This window comes from Daphnia pulicaria, chromosome 1 (assembly GCF_021234035.1).
Source record: "Daphnia pulicaria isolate SC F1-1A chromosome 1, SC_F0-13Bv2, whole genome shotgun sequence".
NCBI lineage: Eukaryota > Metazoa > Arthropoda > Branchiopoda > Diplostraca > Daphniidae > Daphnia > Daphnia pulicaria.
The window spans coordinates 19,114,117-19,126,908 of NC_060913.1; the positions used below are offsets into that span (position 1 = coordinate 19,114,117).

Sequence of the window (12,792 nt, forward strand, 5' to 3'; positions counted from 1 at the left end):
TGCGCTAAAATAGATCTTATTTTAACGATTCTATCAGTTCTTTTTCTGAATTCTAAGAGACACGGGATAATTATGATGACATTTCTTACAGGTCCCAACGAGACTCGAACTTGTGATCTCCTGCTTACTAGGCAGGCGCTTTGCCATCTAAGCCATAGGACCACAAAATGGCTTCATCGGACAACAATTTAAAAAGTGGTCATGACGTCACAACAGCAGTTTTACAATTGATTACTTCTATTTAAAAGTTCCCAACTGTTCCACAGCACAAAGAACAATTTACAAAAAAATCAACGAGATTTTCAACGATACTACGAGTCCTGGTCTCTTACTAGGAAGAGCAGATCCATGCTGCACAATTAGTTATTATGATTTGGTGTTTAAATTTCAGCATGGAAAATACCTTTGGAATTGTGCCCGAGTAGGCAGTCAAAATTAGACTACCAAGAAAATAATCATTATAACTAGCAATTTAACGGTATTCTGCGCTAAAATAGATCTTATTTTAACGATTCTATCAGTTCTTTTTCTGAATTCTAAGAGACACGGGATGATTATGATGACATTTCTTACAGGTCCCAACGAGACTCGAACTCGTGATCTCCTGCTTACTAGGCAAGCGCTTTGCCATCTAAGCCATAGGACCACAAAACGGATTCATAGGACAACAATTTAAAAAGTGGTCATGACGTCACAACAGCAGTTTTACAATTGATTACTTCTATTTTAAAGTTCCCAACTGTTCCACAGCACAAAGAACAATTTACAAAAAAATTAACGAGATTTTCAACGATACTACGAGTCCTGGTCTCTTACTAGGAAGAGCAGATCCACGCTGCACAATTAGTTATTATGATTTGGTGTTTAAATTTCAGCATGGAAAATACCTTTGGAATTGTGCCCGAGTAGGCAGTCAAAATTAGACTACCAAGAAAATAATCATTATAACTAGCAATTTAACGGTATTCTGCGCTAAAATAGATCTTATTTTAACGATTCTATCAGTTCTTTTTCTGAATTCTAAGAGACACGGGATGATTATGATGACATTTCTTACAGGTCCCAACGAGACTCGAACTCGTGATCTCCTGCTTACTAGGCAGGCGCTTTGCCATCTAAGCCATAGGACCACAAAACGGCTTCATAGGACAACAATCTCAAAAGTGGTCATGACGTCACAACAGCAGTTTTACAATTGATTACCTTTATTTTAAAGTTCCCAACTGTTCCACAGCACAAAGAACAATTTACAAAAATATCAACGAGATTTTCAACGATACTACGAGTCCTGGTCTCTTACTAGGAAGAGCAGATCCATGCTGCACAATTAGTTATTATGATTTGGTGTTTAAATTTCAGCATGGAAAATACCTTTGGAATTGTGCCCGAGTAGGCAGTCAAAATTAGACTACCAAGAAAATAATCATTATAACTAGCAATTTAACGGTATTCTGCGCTATAATAGAACTTATTTTAACGATTCTATCAGTTCTTTTTCTGATTTCTAAGAGACACGGGATGATTATGATGACATTTCTTACAGGTCCCAACGAGTCTCGAACTCGTGATCTCCTGCTTACTAGGCAGGCGCTTTGCCATCTAAGCCATAGGACCACAAAACGGCTTCATAGGACAACAATCTCAAAAGTGGTCATGACGTCACAACAGCAGTTTTACAATTGATTACCTTTATTTTAAAGTTCCCAACTGTTCCACAGCAAAAAGAACAATTTACAAAAAAATCAACGAGATTTTCAACGATACTACGAGTTCTGGTCTCTTACTAGGAAGAGCAGATCCATGCTGCACAATTAGTTATTATGATTTGGTGTTTAAATTTCAGCATGGAAAATACCTTTGGAATTGTGCCCGAGTAGGCAGTCAAAATTAGACTACCAAGAAAATAATCATTATAACTAGCAATTTAACGGTATTCTGCGCTATAATAGAACTTATTTTAACGATTCTATCAGTTCTTTTTCTGATTTCTAAGAGACACGGGATGATTATGATGACATTTCTTACAGGTCCCAACGAGTCTCGAACTCGTGATCTCCTGCTTACTAGGCAGGCGCTTTGCCATCTAAGCCATAGGACCACAAAACGGCTTCATAGGACAACAATCTCAAAAGTGGTCATGACGTCACAACAGCAGTTTTACAATTGATTACCTTTATTTTAAAGTTCCCAACTGTTCCACAGCAAAAAGAACAATTTACAAAAAAATCAACGAGATTTTCAACGATACTACGAGTTCTGGTCTCTTACTAGGAAGAGCAGATCCATGCTGCACAATTAGTTATTATGATTTGGTGTTTAAATTTTAGCATGGAAAATACCTATGGAATTGTGCCCTAGTAGGCAGTCAAAATTAGACTACCAAGAAAATAATCATTATAACTAGCAATTTAACGGTATTCTGCGCTATAATAGAATTTATTTTAACGATTCTATCAGTTCTTTTTCTGATTTCTAAGAGACACGGGATGATTATGATGACATTTCTTACAGGTCCCAACGAGACTCGAACTCGTGATCTCCTGCTTACTAGGCAGGCGCTTTGCCATCTAAGCCATAGGACCACAAAACGGCTTCATAGGACAACAATCTCAAAAGTGGTCATGACGTCACAACAGCAGTTTTACAATTGATTACCTTTATTTTAAAGTTCCCAACTGTTCCACAGCACAAAGAACAATTTACAAAAATATCAACGAGATTTTCAACGATACTACGAGTCCTGGTCTCTTACTAGGAAGAGCAGATCCATGCTGCACAATTAGTTATTATGATTTGGTGTTTAAATTTTAGCATGGAAAATACCTATGGAATTGTGCCCTAGTAGGCAGTCAAAATTAGACTACCAAGAAAATAATCATTATAACTAGCAATTTAACGGTATTCTGCGCTATAATAGAACTTATTTTAACGATTCTATCAGTTCTTTTTCTGATTTCTAAGAGACACGGGATGATTATGATGACATTTCTTACAGGTCCCAACGAGACTCGAACTCGTGATCTCCTGCTTACTAGGCAGGCGCTTTGCCATCTAAGCCATAGGACCACAAAACGGCTTCATAGGACAACAATCTCAAAAGTGGTCATGACGTCACAACAGCAGTTTTACAATTGATTACCTTTATTTTAAAGTTCCCAACTGTTCCACAGCACAAAGAACAATTTACAAAAATATCAACGAGATTTTCAACGATACTACGAGTCCTGGTCTCTTACTAGGAAGAGCAGATCCATGCTGCACAATTAGTTATTATGATTTGGTGTTTAAATTTCAGCATGGAAAATACCTTTGGAATTGTGCCCGAGTAGACAGTCAAAATTAGACTACCAAGAAAATAATCATTATAACTAGCAATTTAACGGTATTCTGCGCTATAATAGAACTTATTTTAACGATTCTATCAGTTCTTTTTCTGATTTCTAAGAGACACGGGATGATTATGAAGACATCTCTTACAGGTCCCAACGAGTCTCGAACTCGTGATCTCCTGCTTACTAGGCAGGCGCTTTGCCATCTAAGCCATAGGACCACAAAACGGCTTCATAGGACAACAATCTCAAAAGTGGTCATGACGTCCCAACAGCAGTTTTACAATTGATTACCTTTATTTTAAAGTTCCCAACTGTTCCACAGCACAAAGAACAATTTACAAAAAAATCAACGAGATTTTCAACGATACTACGAGTTCTGGTCTCTTACTAGGAAGAGCAGATCCATGCTGCACAATTAGTTATTATGATTTGGTGTTTAAATTTTAGCATGGAAAATACCTATGGAATTGTGCCCTAGTAGGCAGTCAAAATTAGACTACCAAGAAAATAATCATTATAACTAGCAATTTAACGGTATTCTGCGCTATAATAGAATTTATTTTAACGATTCTATCAGTTCTTTTTCTGATTTCTAAGAGACACGGGATGATTATGATGACATTTCTTACAGGTCCCAACGAGACTCGAACTCGTGATCTCCTGCTTACTAGGCAGGCGCTTTGCCATCTAAGCCATAGGACCACAAAACGGCTTCATAGGACAACAATCTCAAAAGTGGTCATGACGTCACAACAGCAGTTTTACAATTGATTACCTTTATTTTAAAGTTCCCAACTGTTCCACAGCACAAAGAACAATTTACAAAAATATCAACGAGATTTTCAACGATACTACGAGTCCTGGTCTCTTACTAGGAAGAGCAGATCCATGCTGCACAATTAGTTATTATGATTTGGTGTTTAAATTTTAGCATGGAAAATACCTATGGAATTGTGCCCTAGTAGGCAGTCAAAATTAGACTACCAAGAAAATAATCATTATAACTAGCAATTTAACGGTATTCTGCGCTATAATAGAACTTATTTTAACGATTCTATCAGTTCTTTTTCTGATTTCTAAGAGACACGGGATGATTATGATGACATTTCTTACAGGTCCCAACGAGACTCGAACTCGTGATCTCCTGCTTACTAGGCAGGCGCTTTGCCATCTAAGCCATAGGACCACAAAACGGCTTCATAGGACAACAATCTCAAAAGTGGTCATGACGTCACAACAGCAGTTTTACAATTGATTACCTTTATTTTAAAGTTCCCAACTGTTCCACAGCACAAAGAACAATTTACAAAAATATCAACGAGATTTTCAACGATACTACGAGTCCTGGTCTCTTACTAGGAAGAGCAGATCCATGCTGCACAATTAGTTATTATGATTTGGTGTTTAAATTTTAGCATGGAAAATACCTATGGAATTGTGCCCTAGTAGGCAGTCAAAATTAGACTACCAAGAAAATAATCATTATAACTAGCAATTTAACGGTATTCTGCGCTATAATAGAATTTATTTTAACGATTCTATCAGTTCTTTTTCTGATTTCTAAGAGACACGGGATGATTATGATGACATTTCTTACAGGTCCCAACGAGACTCGAACTCGTGATCTCCTGCTTACTAGGCAGGCGCTTTGCCATCTAAGCCATAGGACCACAAAACGGCTTCATAGGACAACAATCTCAAAAGTGGTCATGACGTCACAACAGCAGTTTTACAATTGATTACCTTTATTTTAAAGTTCCCAACTGTTCCACAGCACAAAGAACAATTTACAAAAATATCAACGAGATTTTCAACGATACTACGAGTCCTGGTCTCTTACTAGGAAGAGCAGATCCATGCTGCACAATTAGTTATTATGATTTGGTGTTTAAATTTTAGCATGGAAAATACCTATGGAATTGTGCCCTAGTAGGCAGTCAAAATTAGACTACCAAGAAAATAATCATTATAACTAGCAATTTAACGGTATTCTGCGCTATAATAGAACTTATTTTAACGATTCTATCAGTTCTTTTTCTGATTTCTAAGAGACACGGGATGATTATGATGACATTTCTTACAGGTCCCAACGAGACTCGAACTCGTGATCTCCTGCTTACTAGGCAGGCGCTTTGCCATCTAAGCCATAGGACCACAAAACGGCTTCATAGGACAACAATCTCAAAAGTGGTCATGACGTCACAACAGCAGTTTTACAATTGATTACCTTTATTTTAAAGTTCCCAACTGTTCCACAGCACAAAGAACAATTTACAAAAATATCAACGAGATTTTCAACGATACTACGAGTCCTGGTCTCTTACTAGGAAGAGCAGATCCATGCTGCACAATTAGTTATTATGATTTGGTGTTTAAATTTCAGCATGGAAAATACCTTTGGAATTGTGCCCGAGTAGGCAGTCAAAATTAGACTACCAAGAAAATAATCATTATAACTAGCAATTTAACGGTATTCTGCGCTATAATAGAACTTATTTTAACGATTCTATCAGTTCTTTTTCTGATTTCTAAGAGACACGGGATGATTATGAAGACATCTCTTACAGGTCCCAACGAGTCTCGAACTCGTGATCTCCTGCTTACTAGGCAGGCGCTTTGCCATCTAAGCCATAGGACCACAAAACGGCTTCATAGGACAACAATCTCAAAAGTGGTCATGACGTCACCACAGCAGTTTTACAATTGATTACCTTTATTTTAAAGTTCCCAACTGTTCCACAGCACAAAGAACAATTTACAAAAAAATCAACGAGATTTTCAACGATACTACGAGTTCTGGTCTCTTACTAGGAAGAGCAGATCCATGCTGCACAATTAGTTATTATGATTTGGTGTTTAAATTTTAGCATGGAAAATACCTATGGAATTGTGCCCTAGTAGGCAGTCAAAATTAGACTACCAAGAAAATAATCATTATAACTAGCAATTTAACGGTATTCTGCGCTATAATAGAATTTATTTTAACGATTCTATCAGTTCTTTTTCTGATTTCTAAGAGACACGGGATGATTATGATGACATTTCTTACAGGTCCCAACGAGACTCGAACTCGTGATCTCCTGCTTACTAGGCAGGCGCTTTGCCATCTAAGCCATAGGACCACAAAACGGCTTCATAGGACAACAATCTCAAAAGTGGTCATGACGTCACAACAGCAGTTTTACAATTGATTACCTTTATTTTAAAGTTCCCAACTGTTCCACAGCACAAACAACAATTTACAAAAATATCAACGAGATTTTCAACGATACTACGAGTCCTGGTCTCTTACTAGGAAGAGCAGATCCATGCTGCACAATAAGTTATTATGATTTGGTGTTTAAATTTCAGCATGGAAAATACCTATGGAATTGTGCCCGAGTAGGCAGTCAAAATTAGACTACCAAGAAAATAATCATTATAACTAGCAATTTAACGGTATTCTGCGCTATAATAGAACTTATTTTAACGATTCTATCAGTTCTTTTTCTGATTTCTAAGAGACACGGGATGATTATGATGACTTTTCTTACAGGTCCCAACGAGACTCGAACTCGTGATCTCCTGCTTACTAGGCAGGCGCTTTGCCATCTAAGCCATAGGACCACAAAACGGCTTCATAGGACAACAATTTTAAAAGTGGTCATGACGTCACAAAAGCAGTTTTACAATTGATTACTTCTATTTTAAAGTTCCCAACTGTTCCAAACAATTTACAAAAAAATCGACGAGATTTTCAACGATACTACGAGTCCTGGTCTCTTACTAGGAAGAGCAGATCCATGCTGCACAATTAGTTATTATGATTTGGTGTTTAAATTTTAGCATCGAAAATACCTATGGAATTGTGCCCGAGTAGGCAGTAAAAATTAGACTACCAAGAAAATAATCATTATAACTAGCAATTTAACGGTATTCTGCGCTATAATAGAACTTATTTTAACGATTCTATCAGTTCTTTTTCTGATTTCTAAGAGACACGGGATGATTATGATGACATTTCTTACAGGTCCCAACGAGACTCGAACTCGTGATCTCCTGCTTACTAGGCAGGCGCTTTGCCATCTAAGCCATAGGACCACAAAACGACTTCATAGGACAACAATTAAAAAAATGGTCATGACGTCAGAACAGCAGTTTTACAATTGATTACTTCTATTTTAAAGTTCCCAACTGTTCCACAGCACAAAAACAATTTACAAAAAAATCAACGAGATTTTCAACGATACTACGAGTCCTGGTCTCTTACTAGGAAGAGCAGATCCATGCTGCACAATTAGTTATTATGATTTGGTGTTTAAATATCAGCATGGAAAATACCTTTGGAATTGTGCCCGAGTAGGCAGTCAAAATTAGACTACCAAGAAAATAATCATTATAACTAGCAATTTAACGGTATTCTGCGCTAAAATAGATCTTATTTTAACGATTCTATCAGTTCTTTTTCTGAATTCTAAGAGACACGGGATGATTATGATGACATTTCTTACAGGTCCTAATGAGACTCGAACTCGTGATTTCCTGCTTACTAGGCAGGCGCTTTGCCATCTAAGCCATAGGACCACAAAACGGCTTCATAGGACAACAATTTAAAAAGTGGTCATGACGTCACAAAAGCAGTTTTACAAATGATTACTTCTATTTTAAAGTTCCCAACTGTTCCAAACAATTTACAAAAAAATCAACGAGATTTTCAACGATACTACGAGTCCTGGTCTCTTACTAGGAAGAGCAGATCCATGCTGCACAATTAGTTATTATGATTTGGTGTTTAAATTTTAGCATGGAAAATACCTATGGAATTGTGCCCTAGTAGGCAGTCAAAATTAGACTACCAAGAAAATAATCATTATAACTAGCAATTTAACGGTATTCTGCGCTATAATAGAATTTATTTTAACGATTCTATCAGTTCTTTTTCTGATTTCTAAGAGACACGGGATGATTATGATGACATTTCTTACAGGTCCCAACGAGACTCGAACTCGTGATCTCCTGCTTACTAGGCAGGCGCTTTGCCATCTAAGCCATAGGACCACAAAACGGCTTCATAGGACAACAATCTCAAAAGTGGTCATGACGTCACAACAGCAGTTTTACAATTGATTACCTTTATTTTAAAGTTCCCAACTGTTCCACAGCACAAACAACAATTTACAAAAATATCAACGAGATTTTCAACGATACTACGAGTCCTGGTCTCTTACTAGGAAGAGCAGATCCATGCTGCACAATAAGTTATTATGATTTGGTGTTTAAATTTCAGCATGGAAAATACCTATGGAATTGTGCCCGAGTAGGCAGTCAAAATTAGACTACCAAGAAAATAATCATTATAACTAGCAATTTAACGGTATTCTGCGCTATAATAGAACTTATTTTAACGATTCTATCAGTTCTTTTTCTGATTTCTAAGAGACACGGGATGATTATGATGACATTTCTTACAGGTCCCAACGAGACTCGAACTCGTGATCTCCTGCTTACTAGGCAGGCGCTTTGCCATCTAAGCCATAGGACCACAAAACGGCTTCATAGGACAACAATTTTAAAAGTGGTCATGACGTCACAAAAGCAGTTTTACAATTGATTACTTCTATTTTAAAGTTCCCAACTGTTCCAAACAATTTACAAAAAAATCGACGAGATTTTCAACGATACTACGAGTCCTGGTCTCTTACTAGGAAGAGCAGATCCATGCTGCACAATTAGTTATTATGATTTGGTGTTTAAATTTTAGCATCGAAAATACCTATGGAATTGTGCCCGAGTAGGCAGTAAAAATTAGACTACCAAGAAAATAATCATTATAACTAGCAATTTAACGGTATTCTGCGCTATAATAGAACTTATTTTAACGATTCTATCAGTTCTTTTTCTGATTTCTAAGAGACACGGGATGATTATGATGACATTTCTTACAGGTCCCAACGAGACTCGAACTCGTGATCTCCTGCTTACTAGGCAGGCGCTTTGCCATCTAAGCCATAGGACCACAAAACGACTTCATAGGACAACAATTAAAAAAATGGTCATGACGTCAGAACAGCAGTTTTACAATTGATTACTTCTATTTTAAAGTTCCCAACTGTTCCACAGCACAAAAACAATTTACAAAAAAATCAACGAGATTTTCAACGATACTACGAGTCCTGGTCTCTTACTAGGAAGAGCAGATCCATGCTGCACAATTAGTTATTATGATTTGGTGTTTAAATATCAGCATGGAAAATACCTTTGGAATTGTGCCCGAGTAGGCAGTCAAAATTAGACTACCAAGAAAATAATCATTATAACTAGCAATTTAACGGTATTCTGCGCTAAAATAGATCTTATTTTAACGATTCTATCAGTTCTTTTTCTGAATTCTAAGAGACACGGGATGATTATGATGACATTTCTTACAGGTCCTAATGAGACTCGAACTCGTGATTTCCTGCTTACTAGGCAGGCGCTTTGCCATCTAAGCCATAGGACCACAAAACGGCTTCATAGGACAACAATTTAAAAAGTGGTCATGACGTCACAAAAGCAGTTTTACAAATGATTACTTCTATTTTAAAGTTCCCAACTGTTCCAAACAATTTACAAAAAAATCAACGAGATTTTCAACGATACTACGAGTCCTGGTCTCTTACTAGGAAGAGCAGATCCATGCTGCACAATTAGTTATTATGATTTGGTGTTTAAATTTTAGCATCGAAAATACCTATGGAATTGTGCCCGAGTAGGCAGTAAAAATTAGACTACCAAGAAAATAATCATTATAACTAGCAATTTAACGGTATTCTGCGCTATAATAGAACTTATTTTAACGATTCTATCAGTTCTTTTTCGGATTTCTAAGAGACACGGGATGATTATGATGACATTTCTTACAGGTCCCAACGAGACTCGAACTCGTGACTTCCTGCTTACTAGGCAGGCGCTTTGCCATCTAAGCCATAGGACCACAAAACGGCTTCATAAGACAACAATTTAAAAAGTGGTCATGACGTCACAACAGCAGTTTTACAATTGATTACTTCTATTTTAAAGTTCCCAACTGTTCCAAACAATTTACAAAAAAATCAACGAGATTTTCAACGATACTACGAGTCCTGGTCTCTTACTAGGAAGAGCAGATCCATGCTGGACAATGAGTTATTATGATTTGGTGTTTAAATTTTAGCATGGAAAATACCTATGGAATTGTGCCCTAGTAGGCAGTCAAAATTAGACTACCAAGAAAATAATCATTATAACTAGCAATTTAACGGTATTCTGCGCTATAATAGAACTTATTTTAACGATTCTATCAGTTCTTTTTCTGATTTCTAAGAGACACGGGATGATTATGATGACATTTCTTACAGGTCCCAACGAGACTCGAACTCGTGATCTCTTGCTTACTAGGCAGGCGCTTTGCCATCTAAGCCATAGGACCACAAAACGGCTTCATAGGACAACAATCTCAAAAGTGGTCATGACGTCACAACAGCAGTTTTACAATTGATTACCTTTATTTTAAAGTTCCCAACTGTTCCACAGCACAAAGAACAATTTACAAAAATATCAACGAGATTTTCAACGATACTACGAGTCCTGGTCTCTTACTAGGAAGAGCAGATCCATGCTGCACAATTAGTTATTATGATTTGGTGTTTAAATTTTAGCATGGAAAATACCTATGGAATTGTGCCCTAGTAGGCAGTCAAAATTAGACTACCAAGAAAATAATCATTATAACTAGCAATTTAACGGTATTCTGCGCTATAATAAAGTTATTTTAACGATTCTATCAGTTCTTTTTCTGATTTCTTAGAGACACGGGATGATTATGATGACATTTCTTACAGGTCCCAACGAGACTCGAACTCGTGATCTCCTGCTTACTAGGCAGGCGCTTTGCCATCTAAGCCATAGGACCACAAAACGGCTTCATAGGACAACAATTTCAAAAATGGTCATGACGTCACAACAGCAGTTTTACAATTGATTACCTTTATTTTAAAGTTCCCAACTGTTCCACAGCACAAAGAACAATTTACAAAAATATCAACGAGATTTTCAACGATACTACGAGTCCTGGTCTCTTACTAGGAAGAGCAGATCCATGCTGGACAATGAGTTATTATGATTTGGTGTTTAAATTTTAGCATGGAAAATACCTATGGAATTGTGCCCTAGTAGGCAGTCAAAATTAGACTACCAAGAAAATAATCATTATAACTAGCAATTTAACGGTATTCTGCGCTATAATAGAACTTATTTTAACGATTCTATCAGTTCTTTTTCTGATTTCTAAGAGACACGGGATGATTATGATGACATTTCTTACAGGTCCCAACGAGACTCGAACTCGTGATCTCTTGCTTACTAGGCAGGCGCTTTGCCATCTAAGCCATAGGACCACAAAACGGCTTCATAGGACAACAATCTCAAAAGTGGTCATGACGTCACAACAGCAGTTTTACAATTGATTACCTTTATTTTAAAGTTCCCAACTGTTCCACAGCACAAAGAACAATTTACAAAAATATCAACGAGATTTTCAACGATACTACGAGTCCTGGTCTCTTACTAGGAAGAGCAGATCCATGCTGCACAATTAGTTATTATGATTTGGTGTTTAAATTTTAGCATGGAAAATACCTATGGAATTGTGCCCTAGTAGGCAGTCAAAATTAGACTACCAAGAAAATAATCATTATAACTAGCAATTTAACGGTATTCTGCGCTATAATAAAGTTATTTTAACGATTCTATCAGTTCTTTTTCTGATTTCTTAGAGACACGGGATGATTATGATGACATTTCTTACAGGTCCCAACGAGACTCGAACTCGTGATCTCCTGCTTACTAGGCAGGCGCTTTGCCATCTAAGCCATAGGACCACAAAACGGCTTCATAGGACAACAATTTCAAAAATGGTCATGACGTCACAACAGCAGTTTTACAATTGATTACCTTTATTTTAAAGTTCCCAACTGTTCCACAGCACAAAGAACAATTTACAAAAATATCAACGAGATTTTCAACGATACTACGAGTCCTGGTCTCTTACTAGGAAGAGCAGATCCATGCTGCACAATTAGTTATTATGATTTGGTGTTTAAATTTTAGCATGGAAAATACCTATGGAATTGTGCCCTAGTAGGCAGTCAAAATTAGACTACCAAGAAAATCATCATTATAACTAGCAATTTAACGGTATTCTGCGCTAAAATAGATCTTATTTTAACGATTCTATCAGTTTTTTTTCTGAATTCTAAGAGACACGGGATGATTATGATGACATTTCATACAGGTCCCAACGAGACTCGAACTCGTGATCTCCTGCTTACTAGGCAGGCGCTTTGCCATCTAAGCCATAGGACCACAAAACGGCTTCATAGGACAACAATCTCAAAAGTGGTCATGACGTCACAACAGCAGTTTTACAATTGATTACCTTTATTTTAAAGTTCCCAACTGTTCC

At 37.0% G+C, this 12,792-nt stretch overlaps 16 non-coding genes across 16 annotated transcripts; all 16 read right to left on the reverse strand.

Moving 5' to 3' along the window:
* Positions 1-1,057: 1,057 nt before the first annotated feature.
* On the reverse strand, positions 1,058-1,130 carry Trnat-agu. The gene has a single exon. It is a non-coding gene; the product is annotated as a tRNA-Thr (tRNA).
* Positions 1,131-2,509: 1,379 nt separating this feature from the next.
* Trnat-agu lies at positions 2,510-2,582 on the reverse strand. The gene has a single exon. It is a non-coding gene; the product is annotated as a tRNA-Thr (tRNA).
* Positions 2,583-2,993: 411 nt separating this feature from the next.
* Positions 2,994-3,066, reverse strand: Trnat-agu. Its single transcript has one exon. It is a non-coding gene; the product is annotated as a tRNA-Thr (tRNA).
* Positions 3,067-3,961: 895 nt separating this feature from the next.
* Trnat-agu lies at positions 3,962-4,034 on the reverse strand. The gene has a single exon. It is a non-coding gene; the product is annotated as a tRNA-Thr (tRNA).
* Positions 4,035-4,445: 411 nt separating this feature from the next.
* Trnat-agu lies at positions 4,446-4,518 on the reverse strand. The gene has a single exon. It is a non-coding gene; the product is annotated as a tRNA-Thr (tRNA).
* A 411-nt stretch (positions 4,519-4,929) lies between these two features.
* On the reverse strand, positions 4,930-5,002 carry Trnat-agu. Its single transcript has one exon. It is a non-coding gene; the product is annotated as a tRNA-Thr (tRNA).
* Positions 5,003-5,413: 411 nt separating this feature from the next.
* Positions 5,414-5,486, reverse strand: Trnat-agu. Its single transcript has one exon. It is a non-coding gene; the product is annotated as a tRNA-Thr (tRNA).
* An 895-nt stretch (positions 5,487-6,381) lies between these two features.
* Positions 6,382-6,454, reverse strand: Trnat-agu. The gene has a single exon. It is a non-coding gene; the product is annotated as a tRNA-Thr (tRNA).
* A 411-nt stretch (positions 6,455-6,865) lies between these two features.
* Positions 6,866-6,938, reverse strand: Trnat-agu. Its single transcript has one exon. It is a non-coding gene; the product is annotated as a tRNA-Thr (tRNA).
* Positions 6,939-7,339: 401 nt separating this feature from the next.
* Trnat-agu lies at positions 7,340-7,412 on the reverse strand. Its single transcript has one exon. It is a non-coding gene; the product is annotated as a tRNA-Thr (tRNA).
* An 884-nt stretch (positions 7,413-8,296) lies between these two features.
* Trnat-agu lies at positions 8,297-8,369 on the reverse strand. Its single transcript has one exon. It is a non-coding gene; the product is annotated as a tRNA-Thr (tRNA).
* Positions 8,370-8,780: 411 nt separating this feature from the next.
* Positions 8,781-8,853, reverse strand: Trnat-agu. Its single transcript has one exon. It is a non-coding gene; the product is annotated as a tRNA-Thr (tRNA).
* A 401-nt stretch (positions 8,854-9,254) lies between these two features.
* Trnat-agu lies at positions 9,255-9,327 on the reverse strand. Its single transcript has one exon. It is a non-coding gene; the product is annotated as a tRNA-Thr (tRNA).
* Positions 9,328-11,168: 1,841 nt separating this feature from the next.
* Positions 11,169-11,241, reverse strand: Trnat-agu. The gene has a single exon. It is a non-coding gene; the product is annotated as a tRNA-Thr (tRNA).
* Positions 11,242-12,135: 894 nt separating this feature from the next.
* Positions 12,136-12,208, reverse strand: Trnat-agu. Its single transcript has one exon. It is a non-coding gene; the product is annotated as a tRNA-Thr (tRNA).
* Positions 12,209-12,619: 411 nt separating this feature from the next.
* Trnat-agu lies at positions 12,620-12,692 on the reverse strand. The gene has a single exon. It is a non-coding gene; the product is annotated as a tRNA-Thr (tRNA).
* Positions 12,693-12,792: the final 100 nt, after the last annotated feature.